Below are 27,740 nucleotides of genomic sequence, written 5' to 3'. Positions count from 1 at the left end.
GCAAGGAAATCAAACCAGTCAATCTGGAAAGACAGATGCTGAAACTGAAGCTCCAATACTTTGGCCACCTGATGCGAAGAGCCAACTCACTGGAAAAGACCCTGATGCTGGGCAAGATTGAGGGAAGGAGGAGAAGGGGACAACAGAGGATGAGATGGTTGGATGGCATCACCAACTCAGGGGACATGAATTTGAGCAAACTCAGGAGATAGTGAAGGACAGGAAAGCCTGGCGTGCTGCAGTCCATGGGTCACAAAGAGTCCGACACAACTGAGTGACTGAACAACAACAACAACATCCATTATACAGACATACAATTACTAGGAGTATTTGGTAATTTCTTATTAAATTTTATTTTACCAATACCTCTATAGAAAGACTTCTGGGTTAACTCCATTTTTCCTCATATTTTTCTTATTAACAATAATGCAATTAATCAATGAAGAATATTACACACAAATATATAACAGCAACTGATGGCAATACTCTAACTAGTTATGGATCCAGCATAACCTTGGTTACGGTTCTAAACACTACACCCCCTAGATTCCTACTTCCCAAATCTGCTTCCCTAGGATTTCTGTCAAATCTCTGAGTTACCTGAATCCTTCCAAAAATTTTCTTCAGTATTTGTTGTTTGTGATCAAGAATTATAACGCTGGCATTCAACGTATCTGCTAAACAAACATGAAGTATTTAAATCCTAATCTAGTTCTGACTTGGTAACTGATCCACTATGATTCAGAAGTTATCATGCTTGTTTACATGTCATTTAAGTTTTTAATAAGTGTTTTTTTAAACTAACTGTGAATTCACCTTGTCATAACATTTAACTCATATTTTTTCTATCTCATTCACAAAGATATCAGGACAAATGTTGCCAAAGGCTCTGAGAAAGCCCACATACATATTGTTAGTACCAAGTAAGTTACCTTATTTTACTTTTTAATACATCCCCATGACTTACTTCAGAGAAGGCAATGGCACCCCACTCCAATACTCTTGCCTGAAAAATCCCATGGACGGAGGAGCCTGGTGGGCTGCAGTCCATGGGGTCACTAAGAGTCGGACACAACTGAGCGACTTCACTTTCACTTTTCACTTTCATGCACTGGAGAAGGAAATGGCAACCCACTCCAGTGTTTTTGCCTGGAGAATCCCAGGGACGGGGGAGCCTGGTGGGCTGCCGTCTGTGGGGTCGCACAGAGTCGGACACGACTGAAGCGACTTAGCAGCAGCAGCATGACTTCCTTAGTTTATGACTGAAAGTTGGTACCTTTTGACCCCCTTCCACCATTTCATCCACACCCCACCCTCTGCCTCTGGCAACCACCAATCCATTCTGTGTATCTATAAGCTTGGCTTCTGTTTCTTAGTTTTTTAGATTCCACATATAAGTGAGATCATACGGTATTTGTCTTTTTCTGATTTACTTCACTTAGCATAATACCCTCAAAGTTCCATCCTTGTTGTCACAAATGGCAAGATTTCATTCTTTTATGGCTGAATAATACTGTTCTATACACACACACACCTCACACACACAGAGCATGTCTTTATCCATTCATCCATAGATGGGCACTGAGGTTGTCTCCATTATCTTGGCTATTGTAAATAATGTTGCAATAAAGATGCACAGTTCTTTATGAATTGGTGTTTCCATTTTCTTCAGATAAGTACCCAGAAGTTGAATTGCTATACCATATGGTCAGTCGATTTTTAATTTTTTGAGGAACCTTTATATTGTAAGGTTGATTCATAAAGAAAGATAGAGCATCATATTTTCAAATTAGATAGGCCAAATACAGTGAGCTCTTGCTTAATCATCACTGGCCCACACCCATTCTGAGTCTAATTCTTAGTATCTATCAAGGCCAAAGATAAAGGGTGTAAGGGGGAGTTCTGAAAATGGTGCCTCCCTGGGATAACGTGGTACTAGTAATTTTTCCATAAATTCTACCTCAGAGTTTCTAGAACATGCATTATATTTCAGCAACACAACAAGCAGGAGCAAGAGAAGATGCCATGTTAGGTCCAACAGACCGACACTGCCCAGACGAATGCCCCCATCTGGGGCACTGAAAATCAACTTGCCCTCCAGGTTAGTGGTGACACTGAGCCACGCAGCAACACAAATGCCAGATGACCGACACAGGCCCTGCTGTACTTTTCCCATTTACAAAGTAAGTAAACAGAATAAACAACAAATAACACAGGTTCTATTTTTTTTTTTTTTAAAGCAGTACAAGAAAAGGGGATAAGTGTCCTGTGGACTCCAACTGGAAAGGTTACTTCCAGAATTCATTCTCTGTAGGAGACAGAACAGAGATAACTGGGGGTGGGGAGGTAAGAAAGGAAAGGACCTAGACAGAAAGAGAGGAGAACTGGTCAAGATAAAAGAGCAACACATAATACACACACACACACGTGTAGAGACACCCCCAGACGTAGCATGGCAATCCAGATCTGCGCAGGGCAGGAGTGACCCCACAGAACATCGACTGAGGACAACTGAAAGGTACACAATTAGTCCATATTTATTTAGTCAAAAGATATTTACTGAGTTCCTGTAAGGTTCGAGGCCTTGCACTACTAAATGCAAGAGTTAGTAAGCCTCAGAGTGTTCTCGATGTAGTGGGAGACAGCCACACAGAGGGTTTGGCCAGAACACCAGAAAAGCTCAAACTAAAATGATGGAGATAAGGTATTCGTGTGTGTGTGTGTGTGTGTGTGTGTGTGTGTGTGTGTGTAGTGTATCCTGCATTGGAAAAACCTGAATGAACATTTTGGCCAACCCAGTATTATAGAAATATGGAGAAGATACAGTGTTATATCCCATAAAAACACGTATTATGACAATGAAAAGAGGCAGAGGAAGCCAACAAGTGCAAAAGGAACTGAAACATGGAGTAGAAGCAACAAAGATAGAACAGCTTAAGTAGAAAAGAGATCTAAATGTGATCACTGAAAGGATTTTTCTAGCTGAGACTAATAATGAGACCCCAAACTCACTGTGCTGCAGCGCGCTGCCGACCATGGGGTTGCAAAGAGTCGGACATGACTGAGTGACTGAACAACATCAACAAAACTCAGTGTGGCTTTCAGAAGAAACCAACACTTTTCTCTTAAAGCTCATTCCTACAAAATGACTAACAACAAAAAGGATCAAAATTAAATTGTCTTTGGACTTTCATAAAATTACATGTCATGAAGCCACGGAGAGAATCTAGAGTCCTGAAAGGAAAGTCTATAACCACATAATTAAATCTCTGGCCAACATATTTATGTGCAAATAGGCTGTGTACACTTTGTAAAATTTTTACCAAAAGTTGAGAGGGAGTCAAACCCACAAAAGCTCAACAAAACCAGAAATAGTTCTTGAAAGGGAGCCTTGGTGTGGGAGGGTGAGAATCTACAATTCATTCATGTGGGAATAAAAAGAAATAAGTCAAAAAGGAAATTGCCTCAAAAATCTCAAAGAAAAAGAAGAATGGAAATAACAATGAAATTAGAAATAACTGAATCAGAAAAGGAAAAGAAAATCTCTGGTACTTTGGGTACCTGTTTTTTTCTGGTAATAGACCTTTCCGCTCTCCTTCCCACCCCACCTCACACACACCACCCCACCTACTCTAGCAAGAGGGTGAGAACATGACCCAGGCAGGGCCGAGTATCTCTTCCACTGCCCTGGCTCTAGCAGTTGGCTCACAAACGGATTGAGACACCACCAAGCTAATCAAAATATGCTTCAACTCGGCTTTTCCCCCTCGGTGTTTTAATTTAGTTTAAATAAAATATTTGGGGCATCTAGAAGAAGAAATAGAGAACAATGTAACAAGTTCCTGTGTATTTACCACCCAGCTCAAAAATTAAAACAACCCAAGCTACCACCTTGGTAGCTTCAGTTCTCCGATCCCATTCACCTCTGGCTCATACTGTATCTATTTATCATGTACCCTAGCTATGCATACTTTCACACTTTTACTAATATTACAGATAATATGTGATATTGTTGCGTGTGCTTTGAAGCATTATAGAAATGGTACTACAAGTCAGTTTCTTTCCCCCACCAACATTATGTTTATGAGATTTGTGTATTGATACAAATCTCACATTTATCTTACATGCTACAGAGCATCCCATTGGCTTCCCAGGTGGCGCTAGTGGTAAAAAAAAAAAAAAAAACAAAAACCTGTCTCCCAGTGTAGGAGATGCAAGAGATGCAGGTTTGATCCCTGGGTCAGTAAGATCCCCTTGAGAAGGGCATGGCAACCCACTCTATTATTCTTGCCTGGAGAATCCCATGGACAGAGGAGCCTGGCAGTTCATAGGGTCACAAAGAGCTGGACACAACTGAAGTGACTTAGTATGCACTTATGACTATATCACAATTTGGGTTTCCCTGGTGGCTCAGTTGGTAAAGAATCTGTCTGCAATGTGGGAGATCTGGGTTCCATCCCTTGGTTGGGAAGATCCCCCAGAGAAGGGAACAGCTACCCACTCCAGTATTCTGGCCTAGAGAATTCCCTGGACTATGGGGTCGCAAAGAGTCACACACAACTGAGCGAATTTCACTCACTCTCTGAGTTCTAATTGTTTTCAATTGTTTATTTTTTTTTCAATTGTTTTTTTTTTTAAATTTTTATCTATTTACTTGGCTGCTCCAGGTCTTAGATGAGGCCTGGGGGATGTTTAGCTGCGGCATGTGGGATCTAGTTTACCAACCAGGGATTGAACCCGGGCCCCTGTCTTGGGAGCAAGGAATTTTGGCCACTGGATCACCAGGAAACTCCCTCACCTTTTAAAATAGTGACATATAGTAAAAAATGCACTTTATATTGTGACTCAGAGCAAAGGAGTATATAAATGGTTGTATAATTGTCTCATGAAACAATACCTGAACTCTGGATAGGTTCCATTCTATCTGTTCTATCCTACATCATTAAAAAAAAAAAAAAGAGTCCTGATCATTATCCATTAAATTAATTCACTACCTGCTAGTTGGGCTTCCCTGGTGACTCAGATGGTAAAGAATCTGCCTGCAATGTGGGAGACCTGGGTTCGATCCCTGGGTTGGGAAGATCCCCTGGAGAAGGGAACAGCAACCTACTCCAGTATTCTGGCCTGGAGAATTCCATGAAGAGAGGAGCCTGACGGACTCCAGTCCATGCAGTGGCAGAGTCGGACATGACTGAGCGACTTTTACTTCACTTTCACTAACTGCTAATTAGCATGCAAGATGTCACTATGGATGAAACTAGATGAAAGGTACACAGGGTGTCTTGGTATCGTTTCTTATCTACAGTTATCTCAAAATAAAAAGTAAAGAATCTATCACTATGGAAAATTGACAGCAATAATCCAACATAAGGATAGTTACTGTTCCTGAGGCAGAAAACTAACAAATGAAAGATATACTTAAAGATGTACAAGGTATGTCTATTTATCTAGTCAATCCTTCAGCAAGCCACCTTTTTAACTGTATACAACCACAGAATCATTTCCGGAATGTGGCTCAATTAACGTTAATTCATATTATCCAAATGAGATTTGTCATCTTGATGTTTTTCTGTATTACCTATAATGAGCATATTTCTTCTTTTCTGAAACAATAAACAGATTTTTGAGGGAAAAAATCCATCTAACTAAGCAAGGAACTGAATAGAAAAACTCATTTTGTTTTTGAACAGAAAAATCAAATATTAAATATTTAAATATCATTAAAATGTCAATTACTCCTAAAGTCCATAATTTGATACAACTCCAGTCACAAATCCAAGACAGTTTTTAGTAAATAAATTCAGTCAAGAATATAAAAGAAAAAAAAAAAAGAATATAAAAGAACAAGGATAACAAATTTTACAATGGAAGATTTCTTACGGGGGAATGAAATTAAAAGTGTTATAAAGTGCTATAAGTAAAACAGTAAGACAAGAAAAACAGACCAATGGAACAAAACAGGCCAGATACAGAAGTGACTGTAAGTGACTTTCAAACTTCTGGATATAAAATAATTTCTCTAATTTTACAAGTGATGAAGTAAATCTCAAAAAAAAAAAAAAAAAGACTGACAAATCAGTTAATATGAATATGCTACAAATTTAATTAAAACTTTTTGAATTTTTATGAATATAATAATAATAACATTACAGGCAAACAACAAATAAGAGAATTCTGTGACATGACTATGAAAGACAGAGGGCTAAAATCATTATAAAAGGAGATCTAAAACAAATAAGAAAATCATGAAGAAATAATGTATACATATTAGAAAACCACAAAGGAGGAAATATAGTTAAACACATAGTAAATGTTTATTTTCTATAATGGGAACACACAAAGTTAAAAATGAAGGACTATTTTGCTCATGATGCAACATAGTGTCTTTGTTGGTTTGAGAATATTCTATCTATTGATGGTGAGATGCAACAGGCTCTCTTTTCTTATTGGTGGGATTTGGCAACATGGATCTAGAGCCTTTAAATATCATAACCTCTGACTCAGTAATTCTGTTTCTATCAGTTTGTCTTAAGAAAATAAACTAATAATGGTTATCTTTACAACTCTTTTTTTTTTTTTCACATTTCAACATCTCTAAAATGTGCATGTCTCTTAATAATTGATGGAACCTTATACTAACTAGCAGGGTATTTTTGTTCATTTGTTTGTTTTCTTTCTTAGTGGTACATAAAGTGTATGCCTTACAACCAATGACTTCTTAGATTTGATGGAATACAGTATATGGCTATGAAAATGTTTACAAAGAATGTGAAATAAAATGTACAGGCTGCTAAAAGCACCATCCCATAATACAGAGTATAATGACAACTACATAAAAGCAAGCAAAATCACAAATACACAACACTTATGCAGAAAGAAATAATTTTAAAAAGTTAACAGTGACTGCCTCTGGGTAGCTGGATTATGAATATTTAATTTTCTTCTTCCTTAAAATTCTCTCTTTTTTTCTTCAAACTTTGTTTAATAGATCATGCAAATGCATTTACAATGGAAACACCTTCTCATAAATGAAAATTTTAATGACTAAATAACCATTTTTTAAAGTTCAAACTGTGGAATATTTGATCATCATGTCTTTTCAAAGCATTAGTCAAACAAATGATTTCTGTTACTCTGGCTATGAAATTTCATTAAAGAGTTGTACTTGGCTTAGATCCTGGGGAGAAAGCCAAAAAAATTATTCAGCTCTGCTCCCAGGCAACTCAGGCCCTGTAGACTTTTAGTAGATTTTGGCAGCATTCCTTTGCCTAAGACACAGTGAAATATTTCATATTCCTAACTTACGTGTGTGCACCTCTACAGATGACCCAATGTCAGTCACTCCAATGACTCATCTAAACATGTTTATGATATAAGTGGGGAGGACTGCATTTAAGGGGGGAAGGAGAAGCTAGGAGAAAGGTCATTTGGGGCCTTAAATGCCCTCATGGTATCCTTTAAAGTATTTTAAAGGGGAATAAATGGCTAATGCCTGTCTAGTCAAAGCTATAGTTTTTCCAGTACTCATGTATGGTTGTGAGAGTTGGACCATTAAAGAAAGTTGAGCGCTGAAGAATTAATGCTTTTGAACTGTGGTATTGGAGAAGACTCTTGAGAGTCCCTTGGACTGCAAGGAGATCAAACCAGTGAATCCTAAAGGAGATCAGTCCTGGGTGTTCATTGAAAGGACTGATGATGAAACTGAAGCTCCAATACTTTGGCCACCTGATGTGAGGAACTGACTTATTGGAAAAGACCCTGACACCAGGTAAGACTGAAGGTGGGAAGAGAAGAGGCTGGCAGAGGATGAGATAGTTGGATGGCATCACAGACTCAATGGACATGAGTTTCAGCAAGCTTCGGGAGTTGGTGATGGACAGGGAAGCCTGACGTGCTACAGTCCATGGGGTCGCAAAGAGTCGGACACGACTGAACTGAACTGAAATAGCTAATGAGAATTTCTAGGCCTTTATGTCTAATCTCCAACTGTACTGTTCAATAACAGTTCTAACTTCAAAGGTTTTCCACAAAATCTTAAGGGAGTGGGAAATTTATCTCTAAAGAAAAGTCTCAGGATTTCCATGGGTAAAACTATATCTTTTGTCCATCAACTGATGAATGAAAAATGAAGTTGTGGTACCTATATACAGTGGAATACTACTCAGATGTAAAAAGGAATGAAACTGATTCAGTTGTAGTAAGGTGGATGAACACAGAGTCTGTCATACAGGGTGAAATAAGTCATAAAAATGAAGATCACATATCAATGCATATATATGGAATCAAGAAAAACGGTACTGATGAACCTATTTGCAGGGCAGGAATAGAGACACAGATGTAGAGAGTGGACTTGTGGACACGGCAGGGGAAGGAGAGGGTGGGGTGAAGTGAGAGAGTAGCACTGACGTATAGACAGACACCACCATGTGTAAACTAGACAGCTAGTGGGAGGCTGCTGCACAGCACAGGGGTTCAGCCTGGCACTCCGTGACGACATGCAGGGGTGGGGTGGGGCTGTGTGGGAGGGACGCGCAAGAGGGAGGGGATAGATAGATATATAAAAGTATATAGCTGATTCAATTTGTTGTACAGCAGAACCCAACATAGCACTGTAAAGCAATTATCCTCCAGTTAAAAGTAATAAAAAAAAAAAAATGAGCCTTTTTTTCTTTCATATAGGTTTCAGCGATAAGTTAAAAGGGGAACATTTCCAAAAGTCTTCCATAGAGCTTGCTAATTTAAACTTAAGTCACAGTTACCTTCTCTCAACTAAAAAAAAAATTAACCACATTAAAGAAAATTTCAGGAAAGTTCAGAAATTCCCATTCTTTTATCTTTTATTCCATATACAACTCACAGACAGAAATAATGCAATGAAAAAGTACATCTATGGGGGAAAATAATTGGGCCAATAAGTTTCATTTTTAAAAATCAATGGGATGGGTACTTTCCTGGCAGTCTAGTGGTTTAGAATATGCCTTCAAAGGCAGGGGACATGGGTTTGGTCCTTGGTCAGGAAACTAAGATGTCACATGTCTTGGGGCAACTAAACCTGACCAAATTGAAAGATCTCGCTTGCCACAGAGAAGATCCCACGCATAGCAAGTAAGACCCGGATGTAGCCAAAAATAAATAAATAAATATTTTTTTAAAAAATCAGTGGGATGGAGATTACAGGAGTATATATATTTCTCAACATTCAGTGAAACACTCTTAAAATGGGTACATTTGAATAAATATAAATTTTAAACTAAAAAAGTTCACACAAAAGTTCTACTGTATTTGTTATACCCCAAATAGGCCTCTCCCTACTGCAAAATCATAACTTGGAATTGCCTTCCCAGATATAATAAATTACAAAGCATACCATTATTGTTATTATGCCATTATCTGCTGAGCTGAAGTAAGAGTGATATATAATACTTATGTAATAAGTAATATGTCTGAAGTTGACACCTTACTTCAGAATGTCCTATGTATTCAAGACACCAAGCTTGTAAATTACCCCCCTCATCACCATCCTTACTTATTCAGGGTTGTCACTAAGTGACACCATGGTCTTTTCTTCCTCTTTTAACAGTTAGGCCTATTCTGTACTACTATTGCTTTGTCTGCTTCTTAAAATTCAATTCTTGACGGGCCATCTCTTTCTCACAATGAAAACTCTGTGCCCCTAAACCCCTTTCCTTTTTGGGGTACGCTGGAAAAACTGCTCAGTTCCATTTTTGTGAACCAAAGAAAGAGTTCAGTCCCCATGTGGTAAATATTTATTAGCTACCTACTTATGTGCCAGATACTGGGCTAGATCTTAGAAATGGCTGGTAAGTATAAAAGCAATGACTAGAAATATTTCTGTAACAAGGAAAAGAAAAATCACGGATTTTAATGAAAGATTAGGTCTCATAAACAGTGCAGTTAATAGAAGCTCTTAAAAGTACACAGAAATGCTATTTATAAACATATTGCTTTTCTTCAAGTATTAATATTTAGGAAAAACAAAAATGTCTTATTCAACCCTGAATTGTTTTTAGATTTAGTTTCATCATTTTTTGCTGTTTTTGTTCAGTTGCTAAGTCATGTCCAAATATTTGCAATAACTGATTTTCTAATATTTTTCAGGGTGGCAATGGTTTTTCTATAGTGTGAATAAAATATAATCTTAGACTATAATAAAATCAAGCAATCATTTGTTAAATCATTTCCCAGGGAAGATGGTTCCTAAATTCCCAACAACCCACTCACAAATAAATTTCAAAGGTACAAAACACTTGGAATCTGAGGATGACTTATTCTCTATTTCTATATATTTACAATCCTATAGGCTTAAGAAATGGTGCCACTACTAAGATAATATCAATGAAATACCAGTTTAAAATAAAAGCTTATTCTGAAGATTGTGAAGCTATGTGCAATTCTATCAGTCTAAGCACTGAGTGTGGGGAATTCTGTAAAGAAGTAAAACTTGGTTTGTGATATAAATATAATTGCTTTGGATTTACTTTTGACTTCAAGAACAAGATACTAGTTCGGAAAAGGTTTCCACAGACCAGCTAAGTTTTTTCTTACACACAGGTCAACAGGTTTAAACACACACACACACACACAAACCCATGAAACAAAACCTGTTCTACAGGCTTCTGAACACATACAGGAACTATTAGAGAAAGTACAGCCAGTTTACATTATACCTCGAGTACAAACCCTTTTAATTGTTCACTGACATTCTGCTTAAGTTTTCACTTCTGCTAAGTTGTTCTGCCTTAAAGGACTCACTTGAATCAGTAACTAAGGACATCTTTTTCGAGGCTGGCAGAGTAGATTAGAAACTTTGCTTAGAAAGATGCATCTTTAATCGATGACTCACTTTAGCAGCTAACAATATATACTTCCTTCTTCCCACAGAAGAACGATTACATGCCTTCCATGGATGCCTTTAAAAAGACGTGTAAAATTAGTATACAATCTCCTCTGTTAAGATTGTAAAATGAAGTTTATTGGAATGTGAATACATATTTCAAGAGTTTCCTCTTTTTTTCTCTGCTCTACTGCTTACATACATAAATGCAACTGATTAAAACAGTTCTTTACCAGAACAACAATATTTTATGAGAGTTTGGTACCATCTATGAGAACAAAATAACTGTTCTTATTCCTTATTCCTTAATTTGAAAGGTGCATTCATTTTGTATCAAATGGTAAGTGTGAGATGTAAATTATCTAATTTTTGTTTTCACTATAGAACTTTGAGTCTAACTGAAGCATTCAACATTCAAATTTCATATCCCTTTAATTAATGGCATCATTAACATTCCTAATTGAATTATGAGGGAATGCTGCAATTTATAATAATTGACACTATCAAACATCACAATGATCATATTAAATTTACTGACAATAAACAGATAGAGGTAACTTTGGAATTTTCATTCAGTTGAAAGAGAAACATGAAAAATGGTATCCTGCCACTGTTTTATTTTTGGAAACACTCTGTAAATAAAAACCCATTTCCAAAATAAGATATTCCATGGACACAGAATAGTTGGTAATGATTCAAGTGCCTTAGGCAACAGAGAAGTATTGTTTTGTAGTTGTTGTTGTTTTTTTAAACCTCTCCTAGTAACAGCAGTTCATCATGCACAAAGAAACGAGGTAACAGCTTGGTTTATAAAACAAATTTATAAGCAGTAACTGTAAAACCTCAACTAAACGAAAGTTTATCATATTAATTCCATTTCTGTGAACCAGGATAAGCAACCTGGTTGATAACTCACCCAATGTTATAGAAAAGTCCAGGCTTGTCTAAGCAGCGAAAAGTAGACCCATGGTGAGGTGCTGAAGACAGCTCTCTCTGGGGCTCAAAGCACTTTAGATGAAGCAGCCTTTATCTTCCATTTAACAGAGGGTGCCTCCTATTACCAAAGCATGGCAGAGAAAAGACTTTCCACGATCTGTCTTGACTTTCTGTCTCTCTCTTTGAAGAGTAACAGTTACCACCGGAAAACGTTAGCAGAAAATGCTCACTGAACACTCACACCGGGCAGCTGTAAATTTCCACTCTCTTTACTTGCTCTCAGATTCCCAGCCTTGCTTGTCTCTTAATCTGTCACAGGCAGTTCTGTTTCTGGTCAAACCAGCTTGCTTGTGCTTTCTCCTCTCCTCTAATGCACGCTTTTAGACACATACCACACAGTCACAGCTCCATCTTTTTCTCCCTCCCTCCCAATCATGCAATGTCACAAGAATGTGCGTAAAGCAATTAAGTTCAGGCAAATTTAATTCTTGGCCAAGAAAAAAAAAAAAAGTCTAGGGATAAACAAAATTTTTTTCTCATCGCATTTTTTCCCCTCTGAGTCCTATACTTGCATGGGGTTTTGTCAACAGATTAAATTGCCCTGACCATCTTGTTTCAAAATGTAAATAACAAAGGCATGTTGATAGTAATAACAGATTTATCTGCCAATATGCTAGTTCCTCTGGGCAGATGCTATTTTCAGTCATAATAAGAAAGTGTAGGAAGTAAATACACCAATATTAGCAATTTAATCTTGAGATTTAAAAAGCAAGGGAGATAGGGGGTCAGTGATGCAATGAATACTGCATCTAACTATAGTTCAGAAGATTCTTTAAAAAGCAAGGGAGGTGTTAGAATGAGTATTCATAATTTCAATGTAATTTTGTGAAAAATTTTTTTTAAATATGGCATATTTTGAAATTTAGCATCAATATTAGTTATACAAAGGAAATTACATAGAACATAGAGAAACAACACCAAACACAAAATGGTTTATACCGTTAATGTGCAAACCAAATGCTCCCCATCCCTCCCCACTTCATCACAAACAAGCACTATCGGTCAGGATATGTAACACCCCTTCAGTGAGAATTTTAAAAGCTAAAGGTTACAAAAAACATTTTTTCATTATTACACACGTATAATTATAGAGCAAACTATCTTTTTTTTGGCTATGCTGTGTGGCATGTGGGATCCTAGTTCCTTGACCATGGATCACACCCTGGAGTGGAAGCATGGAGTCTTAAATACTGGACCACCAGGAAAGTCCTGATCATCAATTTTGAGAGAAGGAGGCTCCTAATATTCACTTTCAATGGTTGCAAATGAGAGACTGGGTTTTTTTGGTAGGGGAACTCCTTCTCTTCTTTTGACTATGGCTATTAGGTTCACAAATTTTCATATATTCAATATGCTTCAGTCAATTACAGGCACTATTCTTTTGGCTGCTGTCCATGTAGCCTGTGTTTTTGCCCCCACCAAAAGCATGGTCTGAAGCAAAAAGCTCATGCAAATCGTTTTAATAAGAAATCCAATCACAGTGAGCAGGAGTGAGGGAATAGGGAAATAAAGCAAAGAATGACAGCCAATGTGACAATGCCTCACCAAGCTGGCCACCTGTTAAATCTATCAGACTGAGCCTCTTAGAAGCCATATAAAGTGCATTTCAGGATCACCCCTAGGGCTTGGGGGTGGGAGGGTGGAAAAGGAAGAGGAAGAATTTACCTATGGCTCTCATCTTTTCTTGATCAAAGGCTTTCCCCAAAGGGCATTAAATCCCCTACCCTTGAGTTTAACTGCTCTGTTCTTCTGGGTTGCACAAGTGTGGGTCTGGACCTTGAGGAGACCTCATAGCAGTGGCCACAGGGAAGCCTTGGGGCAGGTAGCAGAGGGCTTGCAGAAGGACGAGAGATGAAGCTGTGAGATTGTACCTGCATGAGGGTTTGCACAGAGCTGAAATGAGACAAGCAAGTCCCAGAGGATCTGCAATGGTATATGTTGTTGTTTAGTTGCTCAGTTGTGTCAGACTCTTTTGCGACCCCATGGACTGTAGCCTGCCAGGCTCTTCTGTCTGGGGGATTTCCCAGGCAAGAATACTGGAGTGGGTTGACATTTCCTTCTCGGGGAGATCTTCCCAATCCAGGGACCATGTTTCCTGCCTTGGCAGGCAGATTTTTTTTTACCACTGAGCCACCTGGGAAGCCCTGTAACAACATATAAGACAAATCTAAAACAATTGTTCAGGGACTTCTTCAGAAGTCCAGTGATTAAGACTCCTCACTTCTACTGCAGGGGGCACAGTTTCGATTCCTGGTCAGGGAACTAAAAACCTGTATGTCACTCCGTGTGGCCAAAAATTTAAACACACACACACACACACACAAAACAATTGCTCATATTTCTCATATGAGTTCATTATCTTTTACTCAAAATCCTGTGACTCAAATTCTACCCAGGTAGAACTCTGTGAAATCACATATTACTCCACTTCAGTGATAATGATCATTTCATTTACCTGCAACTTTGCTTATTTACAATATCATGAGGAGGGTGGCTTAAAATCTGGCAATTGGAAGTGATATCTGGAAGGTCTTAAATAAGATTTTCTTTTTTCTACTTTATTTATATCATTGGGTCAGCCAACAAGTTTTACTGCAAGAAGGCATAAATTTTACAGCCTCCTTTCACCTTATCTTGCATGCATTTTTTTAAAAGACCTCTTATTACTTAATTAAATTCCTATTTATTAGTTCTGTACATCACTCCGTTTCCCATGGTCCACATCTTTCTGTATTTAACTCTCTATGGAAAGGGGTCAGCCTCTATTTTCCTCACAATCTTCCCTCCTGATCAATAACACTGTAGTTACCTAAACAGATAAGAAAGTTTATTTTGTGTTTGCTTTAATTATACTTCTAAGGTTGGTGATGGTAAAATAAAACAAGAACTCTAGTACTTTAAACAGAGTGTAAACTAACATAACTTTTCCCTGTAGGGATATTAACAATAACTTGTAAAAGCCTTAAAATATTCATATTCCTTTTCATTTACTAATTCAATGTCTACAAATTCATTCTAAGAATAACAAATATGCAAGGAAGCATATACAGAGATATTTATTACACCGTGTGTGCTCAGTTGCTTCAGTCGTGTCCAACTCTTTGTGACCCCATGGACACACAGCCTGCCAGACTCCTCTGTAAACTGGATTTCTCAGGCAAGAATACTGGCCTGGGGTGCCATGCCCTCCTCCAGGGAATCTTCCTGACCCAGGGCTCAAACCCGCACCTCCTGCATTGCAGGTGGATTCTTTACCACTGAGCCACCACTACTACGTATAGCAAACACCCTCCCCAGAAAGTCCAAAACTACGTGATTGACTATATTTAATCATTGGATTCCATGTAGCATGGGCATTGATCAATCGAAGCAAGTGTACAAACAATTAGCGTAGTCCCAGGCCATTCAGCATACCTGCTGAATACTGAGTGGAGTTCATTCAGCCATACAGAATATCATCGTCAAACTGCTTAAGAATATTTAAAGAAATGGGGATATATTTATTGTATAATATCAAGTTAAAAAATCCAAGATCCTAAGCTTAATAAAGAATATGAGCTCCCAATTTTTGTTCTAATTTTTCCACAAACATTTGTTTTTATATGGATATGGACATAATACCAAATGTTAACGTTAGTTGGAACACTGGTAATTTTTTAAAAAATATTAAAAATTTTCTTTTAATATTTCTTTTTATTTACTTATTTGCATATTAACTTGGCTGTGCTGGGTCTTAGTTGCCACATGTGTGATCTTTAGCTGTGGCATGTGGGAATTTTGATTTTTCAGTTGCAGCAGGTGGAATCTAGTTCCCTGACCAGGGATGGAACTTGGGCCCCCTGCGTTTGGAGTATGGAGTCTTAATCACTGGACTACCAGGGAAGTCCTAGAACACTGGTGATTACATTCATATATTCCAGTGTTTTCCAAATATTCTATAATTAACATGTACAATCAGTTTCACTACAAAACAAGGTAAGTGTTCCTAAAAATCAACACGTTACACAGCTCTGTATCATGCAGTAAGAACCACAGAAATTGGTGGGGGAAATTGGGTTGGAGCTCAATACTCAATAATGTAATCAGAAACATACTTATTTCTCTTAAAGTAGAAACCTAATAAAAATAACACATTTTTTTACAGCAAGTGGTTTAAGAAATACATAAAATAAATATGGCATAAACAAATACATAAAATAAAGACCACAATAAATATGGCATTTTTCCTTGAAAAAGACCTGATATTTGCTTGTGGAGGTGGATGTTAGACTTACAGCTTGTGAATTATGTCAAAAGTGGAAATAGGATTTATCTTGTTGATAGCCATACCACCCTGAATGCACCTGATCTCATCTCATCTTGGAAGCTAAGCAGGGTTGGGCCTGGTTAGTACTTGATGGGAGGATTGTCTGTTATCAGCTGAAAAGTTATAACACCAAAGGTGGATGAATGTGACTCACATAATATGAGGTATACAGAGATGGCTGGTATGTGTTTGAGATGTGTGCATGTCTGTGTTTTGTGTATTTCTCCATGGCTTGGTTCAGCTGGGTGGCTTTTTGCATTCATGAAACTGTACAAAAGCAAATGAGAAATCTGCATTATGTTCAAATGTTTCCTAATACATGAATCATATTGGAACAAATCTGTGTTTTCAAAACGTGTTAAAGCAGAAATGACTGTTACTTTCACCACCATAAAAAATATATATATATATATATATTTGAATATGCTAACAAGTATTGTGAACTTATTGCTATTATTTTGCTAATTTGGAGAACTAAAGATTTTTTTAAGTGGTATTTACTTCTCTCTGTTTCCCACCCTCGCTTCTCATTTATGCTTTTGTTTCTCTATTTTTCTCTCTTCTTAAAGATTACAGTGTAGATACAAAATATTAATACCACAGCTACACATTCACGTAGCCTAGGAATAACATTCTTCAATGGTTTTAAGCCAAAAAGAAAGCCCCAAAGCAAAGAATCTATTTACTACCTTAGGAGTTTGTCATGCTATCCACGTACCACAGATACCTCAAGTTCTTTTCATAATTCCCTGGAACTTGCTTAAAGATATTCAAATTGTTTTCATAAAAGCAGAATATAGAGGAAATGCTAGATGATAAATGCTTTAGAGGTGTTCAAGCTGCAGTGAAATGGGGGTTAATTGATAGAATGAAAACACATTTCCAATTATCCATTAATTGCTAATCCTTGGCTAAATTTGGAAAGCTTTAAAAGATTTTCAGCAAGATAACAAAGCTTCATTAGTCTGTTTTTGTTCTCATGCTAATTCTGCTTCCATCTCTTCCTGCTTTTTTTAGGAAGGAGGAAGCTTGGATTACAGAATTTAGGTGACAATCCTGCCCACTGGCTGTATTTCCTAAATGCTGGAGCAATCTTTCAAAGTTGAGAACATCAGACCTTTTCTCAATTTGGAGCACTACTCTGGCCCCCTGCTGGTACAGCGCTGCAGTGGCAGCTAAAATACTTAGGTCTCAGCAGTGAGCTCTACCATGCCAGTCTAAGGAAGGACCACCTTGTTTCCCTAATGCCAGGATAAAATATATCTCTACGTACATCTATTCACTAATAAATGAATATAGCTATATAGCCTCTGAAGGGCTTTATGTGATAAACTATTGTGAACATTCTTCTTATATCAAGTGGCTAGTTTCATAGGCCACAGAATCTTTGGAATTAGGCTGACCCGGACTTGAATGAAAACAGATTGTATATAAGCAATATTATCTTTAAGTTGGATACAACTGTATACACTCCAGCACTAGTTATGAGGATCAAGTGAAATATAATATACATACATGCCTGGCATCTAGTTAACTGTTAACTGTTAGACACCGATCCACTCACAAAATTAAGAAAAAAAACAAAACTCTTATATTCTAAAAGTACATCATCCAACTTGAAGTTTCTCTGTGACTACTCTCAGATGAGGCAGGTCCTTTGGAGGGGGTCACAGGTAGTTTGTAGTCAACCTCATTCATGAAATACTTAGTAGATGCAAAGTGCTACAGTAAGAGCCCCTGAAATACACATAACCCACACACCAAGTCATTAACTCTGTGTTTAAGGACTTTTAAATTTGTCTTGAGACTTCCCTGGTGGTCCAGTGGTTAAGACTCTGTGCTTCCACTGCAGGAAGGGTGGGTCTGACCCTGGGTTGAGGTTCTAAGATCCTGTATGACACTTTTGTTATTCAGTCACTCGGATCGGTCCAACTCTTTGTGACCTGATGAACTGCAGCACCCTAAGGCTTCCCTGTGTTTCACTATCTCCTGCAGTTTTCTCAAACTCATGTCCATTGAGTTTGCCATAGCACAGTCCAAAAAAGAAAAAAAAAAAAAGGCTTATACACCAACCAGGCCAAAATAATTCAATTAAAAGAATTCTGAAGTAGCTCGCCAGTCCAGGTTTGATGTATGAGACAGGGTGCTCAGGGCTGGTGCACTGGGATGACCCTAAGGGATGGGATGGGGAGGGAGGTGGGAGGGGGGTTCCAGATGGGGAACACATGTACACCCATGGCTGATCATTGTCAATGTATGGCAAAAACAACTATAATATTGTACAGTAATTAGCCTCCAATTAAAATTAAAAAAAAAAAAAAGAATTCTGGATGCAGTTTTTTGGTGGTTTTTTTTTTGCCACACCACATGGCCTGTGGGATCTTAGTTCCCCCATCAGGAACTGAACCTGCCCTTGGCATTAAAAGCATGGATTCCTAATCACTGGACCACCAAGAAATTCCCTGGATGCAGCATTTTAAAAAAGCACAAGACAGGAGTACAGACACTCTGGAGTCCAGTATAATTTACTCTAACCAAAAGATAGAGCTGAGGTGGGGGAAAGGGAAACAGGATATTAGCCAATTGATCTAAGTAAAATAGTACAAGAAATCTCAAAGGTTCTAGAACTATTACAGGGGTTCCAGAATATTTATGAATTTGAGAGTAATTGCAAATTATCAAGGAGACTGTCTATAACAATGCTTTATTTTACACTTGATTAATCCACATCTTTCATTTCAACAAACAAATCTGGGGTACTTTCTATGTGACACAAAGCAGAGTTTTTTTTATATTTATTTATGTATTTGGCTGCACCAGGTCTTAGTTGCCACACGTGGGATCTTTCCTCTTTGTTTCCACATGTGGGATGTAGTTCCTGAACCAGGGATTGACCCTGGGCCCCCAGCACCGGGAGCGGGGAGCCTTAGCCACTGGACCACCAGGGAAGTCCCCAAAGTAGTCCCCATAATGAACTTCAATCAATACTGTCGGTACTTTCAGGGTTGCTACTAGCTTACTTTGGTAAGAGTCAGAAAAAGGGACAGCTGCATCAAGCAGGTGCACAGACTAACCAGACTATAGCATCATCATGCAAAGAACAAGTATTCTTTTCTTCAGGCAGATGCACCCCTGCACCAGCCTGGCACGTAGTCTGATTGGAGGGAAGGGGGAATGTGAGCTGGATTCCAGGCCCTACTCACTTCCCTAGCCAGGAGTTTTGAGCAGTGGACAAACCATACAACTAATATGCAATGGCCCTGAACACAATCGCAAGGCCCTGTTACAACTTTCTTATCATGTCCATATATAGGATTCATTCATCCAACCATCTGAGGAAAATATGCTCTTTGGGGATACAGAGTGAAATAAGGAATTCACATTCTCTTAGGGGGTATAATACATGTACCAAAAATCACTACAGTGTAAGGCAAAAAGTTATGAATCACAAATGAAAAGACTAATGAAATGCCAAAACATTCAGGAGAGCCAAACCATACTTATATCTTGAGGAATCACAGAAGGTTTCAGAGAAAAGGTGCTCTGACCCCAGTTCTGAATGATGGGTACCATTTGGTCACATGGAGATAGGAACAGAGGATTTAGGAAGTACAAGATATAAATAACAAACAATAATTTAGTTTATCAGAAGCAAATGCTATGTGAATGACAGTAAAAAGAAAAACAGATTGGGACCAGATTATGAAGAGTTTGTAATACGAGGCTAATGAGTTTAACTGTTAATTTGAGGGCAAAGGAGAGCCATGAGGTAATCAAACTCTTTCATGAATATGAATTTAGAAGAGTAAAAAAGAATCAAAAAGGTAGAGAAATAGGTGGAGATGAAATGAAAGGCAATTGCACTAGTCTAGGATGACAACGTGGAGAAGGCAATGGCACCCCACTCCAGTACTCTGGCCTGGAAAATCCCATGGGTGGAGGAGCCTGGTAGGCTGCAGTCCATGGGGTCGCTAAGAGTCAGACACGATTGAGCAACTTCACTTTCATTTTTCACTTTCATGCATTGGAGAAGGAAATGGCAACCCACTCCAGTGTTCTTGCCTGGAGAATCCCAGGGACGGGGGAGCCTGGTGGGCTGCCGTCTATGGGGTCGCACAGAGTCGGCCACGACTAAAGCGACTTAGCAGCAGCAGCAGCAGCAGGATGACAATGTGGAGAAGGCAATGGCACCCCACTCCAGTACTCTTGCCTGGAGAATCCCATGGGCGGAGGAGCCTGGTAGGCTGTAGCCCATGGGGTCGAACAGAGTCGGCCACAACTGAAGCGACTTAGCAGCAGCGGGAGCAGCAGCAGCAGCAGGATGACAATGAAACTAACTACACAGTGGGAAGGAAAGGACTATGTGAGTGTCAGAGACAATAGATTTGGCACCTGAATAAATGTAGGTGGTAATGGAGAGAACAAACAAGATGATGAGTTTTCATGCCTATGTGAGAGCAGATGGGTAATATCTTCAAAGTAAATAAGGGCCAAAGAAGAAAAAACAAATCTTTACACAATAACAACTTGCTTTTATGTAACAAGTTTGAGATGCCAGCAAGACTTCTGGATATAGATGTTTACAGAGGCAGTTGAACACACAGAACTAGGAGAGAAAATAGAGCCAGAGATATACATCGGGGGTCGCCCATGCTGCCTATGCAATGTGTGCTCATCAACTGCTCACTCTTGTCCAATTCTTTGCAACACCATAGACTGCTAGCAGCTAGGGTCCTCTGTTCATGGAATTTTCCAGCAAAGAACACTGGAATGGGTTGCCATTTTCTACTCCAAGGGATCTTTCTGACTCAGGGATCGAACCCTCATTTCCTATGACTCCTTCATTGGCAGGCAGATTCTTTACCACTGTGCCACCTGGGAAGTCAATGCAATATGAGAGACCAACAAGAAAGACAAGAACAAACCTTTAAAGAACACCTACAGGTGGTGGTAGAGAAAAACAGTGACTAAAGAAATCATAGTCAGAGAAGGAAAGGAGAACCAGAAGAGTATACTATCACTATGACCAAAAATCAGAGCATCAAGAATATGAAGTGTGCAATAACAGTATTGAACACTGTAGAGCAGTGAGGAGCACCCTGCATACACCTGTAATCTAATTGTCAAGGCTCGCTTTCAATTCTTACAAACCAAAAGTATTAGGGGAAATAGTGATATCCAAAGAAGTAGGACAAGGAAGGGGGCTTTTAAGTATTCATATTCCCCTAAAATCCTGAAATATAGGCTGATCAGTTCAGTTCAGTTCAGTCGCTCTGTCATGTCCGACTCTTTGCGATCCTATGGACTGCAGCATGCCAGGCCTCCCTGTCCATCACCAACTCCCAGAGCTTGCTCAAACTCATGTCCATTGAGTCAGTGATGCCATCCAGCCATCTCATCCTCTGTCGTCCCCTTCTCCTCCTGCCTTCAATCTTTCTGAGCATCAGGGTCTTTTCAAATGAGTCAGTACTTCCTATCAGATAGACAAAGTATTGGAGTTTCAGCTTCAGCATCAGTCCTTCCAATGAATATTCAGGACTGATTTCCTTTATGATTGACTGGTTGGATCTCCTTGTAGTCCTAGGGGCTCTCAAGAGTCTTCTCCAACACTACAGTTCAAAAGCATCAATTCTTCGGCGCTCAGCTTTCCTTACAGTCCAACTCTCACATCCATACATGACTACTGGAAAAACCATAGCCTTGACTAGACAGACCTTTGTTGGCAAAGTAATGTCTCTGCTTTTGAATTTGCTATCTAGGTTGGTCATAACTATAACTTTCCTTCCAAGGAGTAAGCATCTTTTAATTTCATGGCTGCAGTCACCATCTGCAGTGATTTTGGAGCCCCTAAAAAATAAAGTCTGATACTGTTTCCACTGTTTCCCCATCTATTTCCCATGAAGTGATGGGACCGGATGCCATGATTTTCGTTTTCTGAATGTTGAGTTTTAAGCCAACTTTTTCACTCTCCTCTTTCACTTTCATCAAGAGGCTTTTTAGCTCTTCTTTGCTTTCTGCCATAAGGGTGGTGTCATCTGTGTATCTGAGATTATTGATATTTCTCCCAGAAATCTTGATTCCAGCCTGTGCTTCATCCAGCCCAGTATTTTGCATGATGTACTCTGTATATAAGTTAAACAACTAGGGTGACAATATAAAGCCCTGATGTACTCCTTCCCCTATTTGGAACCAGTCTGTTGTTCCATGTCCAGTTCTAACTGTTACTTCCTGACCTGCATACAGATTTCTCAAGAAGCAGGACAGGTGGTCTGGTATTCCATCTGTTTAAGAATCTTCCACAGTTTATTGTGATCCACACAGTCAAAGGCTTTGGCATAGTCAATAAAGCAGAAGTAGATGTTTTTCTGGAACTCCCTTGCTTTTTCTATAATCCAGCGGATGTTGGCAATTTGATCTCTGGTTCCTCTGCTTTTTCTAAATCCAGCTTGAACATCTGGAAGTTCATGGTTCACATACTTTTGAAGCCTGGTTTGGAGAATTTTGAGCATTACTTTACTAGCGTTGAGATGAGTGCAACTGTGTGGTAGTTTGAGCATTCTTTGGCATTTTCTTTCTTAGGGATTGGTATGAAAACTGACCTTTTCCAGTCCTGTGGCCACTGCTGAGCTTTCCAAATTTGCTGGCATATTAAGTGCAACACTTTAACAGCATCATCTTTTAGGATTTGAAATAACTCAACTGGAATGCCATCATGTCCACTAGCTTTGTTTGTAGTGATGCTTCCTAAGGCCCACTTGACTTCACATTCCAGGATGTCTGGTCTAGGTATCTGATCACAACATCATGGTTATCTGGGTCATGAAGATCTTTTTTGTATAGTTCTTCTGTGTATTCTTGCCACCTCTCCTTAATATCTTCTGCTAGGTCCTTATCATTTCTGTCCTTTATTGTGCCAATCTTTGCATGAAATGTTCCCTTCAGTTCAGTTCAGTTCAGTCGCTCAGTCATGTCTGACTCTTTGCGACCCCATGAATCGCAGCACACCAGGCCTCCCTGTCTATCACCAACTCCCGGAGTTCACTCAGACTCATGTCCATTGAGTCAGTGACGCCATCCAGCCATCTCATCCTCTGTCGTCCCCTTCTCCTCCTGCCCTCAATCCCTCCCAGCATCAGAGTCTTTTCCAATGAGTCAACTCTCCGCATGAGGTGGCCAAAGTACTGGAATTTCAGCTTTAGCATCATTCCTTCCAAAGAAATCCCAGGGCTGATCTCCTTCAGAATAGACTGGTTGGATCTCCTTGTAGTCCTAGGGGGTCTCAAGAGTCTTCTCCAACACCACAGTTCAAAAGCATCAATTCTTCGGCATTCAGCTTTCCTTACAGTCCAACTCTCACATCCATACATGACTACTGGAAAAACCATAGCCTTGACTAGACGGACCTTTGTTGGCAAAGTAATGTCTCTGCTTTTGAATATGCTATCTAGGTTGATCATAACTTTCCTTCCAAGGAGTAAGCATCTTTTAATTTCATGGCTGCAGTCACCATATGCAGTGATTTTGGAGCCCTAAAAAATAAAGTCTGACACTGTTTCCACTGTTTCCCCATCTATTTGCCATGAAGTGATGGGACCAGATGCCATGATCTTCCTTTTCTGAAGGTTTAGCTTTAAGCCAACTTTTTCACTCTCCACTTTCACTTTCATCAAGAGGCTTTTTAGTTCCTCTTCACTTTCTGCCATAAGGGTGGTGTCATCTGTGTATCTGAAGTTATTGGTATTTCTCCCGGCAATCTTGGTATCTCTAATTTTCTTGAAGAGATCTCTAGAGTTCCCCAGTCTATTGTTTTCCTCTATTTCTTTGCCATGATCACTGAGGAAGGCTTTCTTATCTCTCCTTGCTATTCTTTGGAACTCTGCATTCAAATCGGTGTATCTTTCCTTTTCTATTTTGCCTTTAGCTTCTCTTCTTTTCTCAGCTATTTGTAAGGCCTCCTCGGACAACCATTTTGCCTTTTTGTGTTTTTCTTGATAGAGAGGTCAAAGCCAGGTTGTGATCACCAGATCATATGGCACCATGCGTGCTAAGTCGCTTCAGTCGTATCAGATTCTGCGAGTCCATGGACTGTAGCCCGCCAGGCTCCTCAGTCCATGGGATTCTCCCGGCAAGAATACTGGAGTGGGTTGCCATGTCTTCCTCCAGGGGATCCTCACCACCTAGGGCTTGAACCTTCATCTCCTTGGTCTCCTGCACTGGCAGGCAGGTTCTTTACCACTAGTCACCTGGGAAGCCTCATATGGGCACTATAGCAAAGCATAAAGCAGGAAGAGGACTCCTAGCCAGTCCTTCTGGGAAACTGGTAATAGTGCTTCAGATCTAGGTAGCATGGCTCAGCTGCCTCACCCAGAACACTGAACGAAAAGTCAGAGTCTTCGCAGTTCCTGACACACAACAACAAGTCCAGGGCAAAAGTAGGACTGCAAGAGGTTAAGGATGAGCTGATGAAGGCACTAGCATATAACACTGTTTCCAAGCATTTGATAAGGAACAGAAGGAGAGCTGGAAGGGATTTTTGTTGCTTTTTTGTTGTTAACTTTGAACTCTCAGTAGACTTGAGTGGGTGGAACAGATAGGAGGAAGATGCAAGATAAGAAGAGGACAATTAATGAGGCAAGAGTCTTAAGCCCACAACAGAAGATGGAATCAACACCGTTAAGTGGAAAGTTTAACCCCCACAAAGAATTATATATATCTTTCTAAAATGAAAAAGGAAGAGAAAGTGAGTAAAGAAACTGTCCAGGTAAAGAGGAATGAAGTTACAAAGCACATGATTGCTTCCATTTTCTCAGAAGGACTCAAAATCATCTCAGGAGATTAAGAGTGAAGTCACAGAATGTGCACTGGAGCAGAGTGAAAAGTGAGGTTACAAAAACACATAAATGTAGTAAGAAGAAAAGCTAAAGGCTGTAATTCACGTACATCCAATTCTACGTGCAATGGTTACAACTTCACTTAAAACTGCACCACAAAAATCATCTAGGTAAGAAACATGCTATGGTATTCTTCCAGCTTCCAGTTTAAGGACTAACAGAGAGTGACGTAAGAAAGAAGTCATGGAACCCTCAGGTATAATGTACAATAGCATCATAACCAACAAAGATGGGCTGAGTGCTATAAAACTAGGGTCAGATGGTGATGAGTCTCGTATTTCTCTGCCCTTCTGTGCTGGAGCCATTTTCTACTTTTTCCACAGTTGATACTTCAATGAAAAGTTCTTTCTTGAGTCAGTTACGAACACAACATAGCTTTTAAACAACTCTCAGCCCATGTTTGCTCTTTTTATAAAGTATGTCATCTTCTAATTTTCCAAGTTTTTACAAACTTTCACTTTGCTACAAATTATTGAAATCAGAGCTACATGAAAAATTCTATGTTGGAAAATCATATTATTTCTATTATAAATCTTTAAAAGTACAATTTGTAAGCTGGTGCTATAGAACCAAGGATAAAACAGGATTCAAGGAGAAAATAAGATTTAAAAAGAACACAGAAAGGACAAAGAAAGATAAGGCTGAATGAAGACAAAGAAAACCTTCAGTTATAAATTACTCAGTTTAAAATGTCAAGGCAAACTTGTCTCAAAGTGTCCCTTTCTATGTTTTGAAGCTTGCTAATAATGGAAAGTCCTTTTAAACAAGATATTTAGTTTTCAGATTCCAACAAATCCATTGACAGCAAACATACACGCGGAATGGAAAAATCTCTATGGAATTGGTTCAGTAACTATAGTTGGATTCCATTTTCTTTATAAAACACATTTTACCATAACTCTAAAGACTTCTAAAACATGATCTAGAACAGGAGAAATAATTACAATCTATTAATAACTACTGACCACAGGGAAAAAAAATCTGTACTAAATATAAACACACAACAGTCTCTTGCTTTACAAAGAAAATGTGAACTAATTCTTGTGCCAACTACTAAAAGATGGACAATTTCTCCATTTCAATACAGAATCAAAAATGTAGATGAAAGTTTTCACCTTAGTAAAAGAAGCATAACTGTTATAAGAAACAGAATCTTCCTAAGAAATAGAAGAAAGATTTTTTAAAACATGAACTACCACCATGCGGTGAGACAAAGTCTCATATGCTGCTGTGCAAAATAAAATCACTAAGAATATTTCTAGGAAGCAATTTTTCAGAATGTTTATGCTCTTTAACACACCATTTCTACTAACAGAAAGCTAGTCTGAGAAAGTAATCAGAAATATGACCAGATATTCAGTGATGTAATACAATGTTATTTATGATAGGAAAGCCTGGAATAGCTACAAAAAAGAAATGGTTGAATAAATTCTGCTATGATACCATTTTATTACAGAATTTAATAGAATGTCAAAATATTTGACATTTGACATGACAAATTGATATGACATTTGACATGACATTTGATATTTGACAAATGACATCTGACATTTTCAAATGTGAAAACATTTGAAAGGCTCATATATTCATATAAGAAAAATATGCTAAATAAAAATTAAATGATAAAATATATGAGTATTTCAAATTCATTTTTTATTGGAATACAACTGTTTGACAATCTGGTATTAGTTCCTGCTGCACAATGAAGGGAATCAGCTGTCATATAGTATGGTGGTGGTGGTGGTTTAGTCACTAAGTTGTGTCTGACTCTTGCGACCCCATGGGCCAGAGCCTGCTAGGCTCCTCTGTGCATGGGGTTCTCCAGGCAAGAATACTGGAGTGGGTTGCCATTTCCTTCTCCAGGGGGTCTTCCAGACCCAGGAATTGCACCTGGGACTCCTGCACTGCAGGCAGTTTCTTTACTGATTGCGCTACCAGGGAAACCCATATACATACATCAAATTCACTTTTAATTACATATATACATATAACCTGGAGAAGGAAATGGCAACTGACTCCAATAGTCTTGCTTGGAGAACTCCACGGACAGAGGAGCCTGGTGGGCTGCAGTCCATGGGGTCACAAAAAATTGGACACAACTTAGTGACTGAACAATAACAACCACAATATACACAGCCATTTGCATGTCCAAGCAGCAGCATACACATATAATTTTTATGCAGATAAAATTAGAAGGAAATACAGTGAAAATTTTAGAGTAATTTTCTTTGTTCTTAGGATTACTTTTTTTTTCCTCTATTCTTTTCTGTGATAATCAGAAGCGAGATGAGGAAGGGAACATCGTTGTTTGGAAAATGTCACAATAAGACACATGTTGTACCGCTGTCATAGCTCTAAGTCCTATTACTGACATAAATCGATCTGTGGCAAATGTGACTACCCTGCCAAGTGCAAGAGAAAATATAACTGGAGTGCCAAGGCTAAAAGAAATGCCACTGGCACTAGTTAAATAAGGCACCTAAAAGTTGTATACAGCAGATTCAGGCTTGAATTCCTGAATAACATCACCTAATTCTAAAGGAGATCAGTCCTGGGTGTTCTTTAGAAGGAATGATGCTAAAGCTGAAACTCCAGTATTTTGGCCATCTCTTGCGAAGAGTTGACTCATTGGAAAAGACTGATGCTTGGAGGGATTGGGGGCAGGAGGAAAAGGGGACGACAGACGGCTGGA

The 27,740-nt window shown here is 38.8% G+C and overlaps 1 protein-coding gene across 4 annotated transcripts in view; it reads right to left on the bottom strand.

Moving 5' to 3' along the window:
* CAB39L (calcium binding protein 39-like) overlaps positions 1-27,740 on the bottom strand; it is a 115,461-nt gene that overhangs the window by 73,967 nt on the left and 13,754 nt on the right. For 3 of the 4 annotated variants that reach the window (XM_010835694.1, XM_010835695.1, XM_010835697.1), the window contains one exon: positions 11,772-11,909. The exons of the other annotated variant lie outside the window; for it this stretch is intronic. The gene's annotated coding sequence lies outside the window, so the exon portion shown is untranslated. The remainder of the gene's footprint in view (positions 1-11,771; positions 11,910-27,740) is intronic. 4 annotated transcript variants of the gene reach the window in all.

Source organism: Bison bison, unplaced genomic scaffold (assembly GCF_000754665.1).
Source record: "Bison bison bison isolate TAMUID 2011002044 unplaced genomic scaffold, Bison_UMD1.0 scf7180017864048, whole genome shotgun sequence".
Taxonomy (NCBI): domain Eukaryota; kingdom Metazoa; phylum Chordata; class Mammalia; order Artiodactyla; family Bovidae; genus Bison; species Bison bison.
This window is presented reverse-complemented; position numbering and strand designations above follow the sequence as displayed.